Raw genomic sequence first — 2,591 nt, 5'->3', positions numbered from 1 at the left:
GTCGGGGCGGGAGGAGCTGGTGGCTAGTTCGGGAGGTGGCGGGGCGGGCAGGGGCCCCGGGTCAGTTTTGGGAGGGACAGCCGAGGAACTTGGGGTCAGCCTGGGGCTTTAGGGAGCGGATCGGACCCGGGGTGACCTGCCCTGCCGCCTGTCCAGATCAAAGCCAGACTTGAACGGAGAGGCCGTTCGGAAAGGCGGTGGCCGGTAGAGAGGGTGCTCCTTCTCGGAATCCAGCAGGGAAGGACAGGCGAACAGGAGCTGTGAGGGGGAGGCCGGCGGGGACAGGCGGTCAGGTTACAGTTTTGTGCTGGCACCACCCCACGTTCCCCGAGTGACGATTGGTAAGAGGGGATTGGAACACTGGTCGAAGCCCGTGTGAAATAAAACATCCAAACTTAGCCCGCACAGACTTGTATCGAAAAGGATTATTGGGGGACTGGATGTAGGGGACAAGGGACTGTGGCCACATGGGGAGGGGTCTCCTGCAAGCGGCAACCATAATACTGCGGTAGGGGCAGAGGGAGCACTGGAACAGGAGAGTGTTTCTCTCGCGAGGTCCACAGCATCTGAAGACCTGGGTCAGAAGTTTTCCTTCGGGGAGGCCTAAACAAGGCTAGAAAGAGCCAGTCGTGGGAAGACTGATGAAGTCAGGCATCCTAGGCGTGCTGGTCCACCCCGCCTGATGCCAGCTGGTTCTCAGGAGGGCTGTCTGCAGGCTCAGGGTGCCCTCATGCAGGCCCTGGAAGAAAGCCAAGGCTTGCCTATCAGACGTTTTGTTCCAGTTGGTCAGCGGGGACCAGCAGTTCAGCTATACAGTATGTGAGAGAGGGTGGGAATTTGGAGGGTCTGGGTCTGATCTCCTGGGCCCACAAGGCACGACCCTTCACGGCTCATGTGCTTTGCAGAACCCTTCTCCAAAACACAGGGTGGGATTCCTTTCCCCTCTGCTGTCTCAGGGAGCACACACTCACCCCGGCTCAAGGTCACTGCCAGCTGTGGCTCTAGCGGCACCTGTCACAGCTCAGCACCAGTGCTTCCTGATCCAGCTCAGCTTCCATTCCTTGTAAACAGCAGCTTCTTTTGTCTTTTCCTTGTCTTAATGAAGGTGGGAAGTTTTTTTGATCTGTTTTTTGCCTGTTGCTGTTAGATTGTATTCCAGGGTTTAGCCTGAGTGTGCTTTTGGGGAAAAACGTCTCAAAATAGGAATCATTCATTACCTTTCCATTAAAATTGTGGGAAGACACAGACCACCCCACAACTCAGGAGAGGAAGGTGAAGACTTGGGTGGAAAGGAGTGTAAAAATTGTAGTGACCCTGCCATGCAGGACCCTGTGCCACTTCTCTTTAGTGTCTGAGCATAATGCCCCTTCTGCAAAACACAACCCAGAAAACTGAGAAGTGTCAGTTTGATTCACAGTTTAAATTTGTCAGTTTATCATGAGGGTTAAGTAGTGAGGATAAGGATAGTGGATGCTGTTTTCTTTAAGGGATCTTGGAGGGATAATACATTTCTTAGAATCTGCCCTCCCCATTATTGAACATAGGGTGGATGTGTGATTCTGCTGCATTCTGATTCAGACACGCTCGAAGGGCTTAGTGTGAAGCAGGTGCATCACCTGGTTGGGGACTGGGGTCTGCGGACAGTGTCTCAGCTGAGCCCCAGTGGTGCACCTGGGCTGGCTCAAAAGCCTCCCTTGCTGGGGCCTCCAGCCCCTGGTGCAATGGCAGAAGGAGCCATCTGCTCAGGAAAGCAACTGAGCATTGGGGGGCTCCTGATGCAGATGTGTTTGTGGGTGTTTTGTCCTGAGGTGGCCCTCAAGCTGTTTCCTGTGGTTTGGTTTGGATATGCACCAAGTTGGAGCAGTCAGAGTATAATCTGTGCCAACTAAGTAAATCTATGATGGCCTCACTAAGGGAGAAGCTCATGTTCAACAGGTGGTAGGCTTATGAGTATTTCTAAGTCACAACCTGGAGGGAAGGAGTGGGGGTCCTGAGCACCCAGCGGACCGTCTCTGCTTGCTTTCCATCCATAGCTTAGACCCCTGCCCACGAAAATGTAGAATAAAGGCACTGTGTCCACTTAAATAAAAAAAATAAATATTAAAAAAACGGGGTACCCCCCCATTCTTTTTGTTTTGCCACTGACCACACCGTTCACAGTCAGGGCCAGTCAGGGTCTCTCGGCTGGGATCAGTGAGTCCTGACCCACACAATGTGGAATGGTGCGCATGGGCATCCTTTTTTTTTTTAGTATGGATAGATATTTTGCTCAGCCGTGTCAGTTGATGGGCCCTTGGTGGTTTTGGGGTCTGGCTGCTGTGAGATTTGAGCAAGCCACATATGGGTCACCTAACTGGTGATGTCTTCCATCTCTCCCTGTCCTGACTGCCGTCTCAGTCACTGTGAGGGCTCGCCCCAGCTGCCCCTGCCCCTGTCCCCACAGCACCCCGCCAGGGTGCCTGGCATTCCACTTGCTGCCCATTGTCACTGCACACAGCAGTGTGAGGGCCAAGGGCTCAGGATTCCTGAGTCGATTCCAGTGTCCCCAACTGCCCGCCTCTGCCTTCCCTGCATGACGGGGGGGGGGGGGG

The 2,591-nt window shown here is 54.0% G+C and overlaps 1 protein-coding gene across 1 annotated transcript in view; it reads left to right on the top strand.

Moving 5' to 3' along the window:
• The first annotated feature begins 6 nt into the window (after nucleotides 1-6).
• Nucleotides 7-2,591, top strand: part of LOC107157427 (zinc finger protein 77-like) — a 10,202-nt gene continuing 7,617 nt past the window's right edge. Inside the window, exon 1 of the mRNA XM_048813718.1 lies at nucleotides 7-341. The gene's annotated coding sequence lies outside the window, so the exon portion shown is untranslated. The remainder of the gene's footprint in view (nucleotides 342-2,591) is intronic.

The sequence above is a fragment of the Marmota marmota genome, unplaced genomic scaffold (assembly GCF_001458135.2).
Source record: "Marmota marmota marmota unplaced genomic scaffold, marMar, whole genome shotgun sequence".
Lineage (NCBI taxonomy): Eukaryota > Metazoa > Chordata > Mammalia > Rodentia > Sciuridae > Marmota > Marmota marmota.
This window is presented reverse-complemented; position numbering and strand designations above follow the sequence as displayed.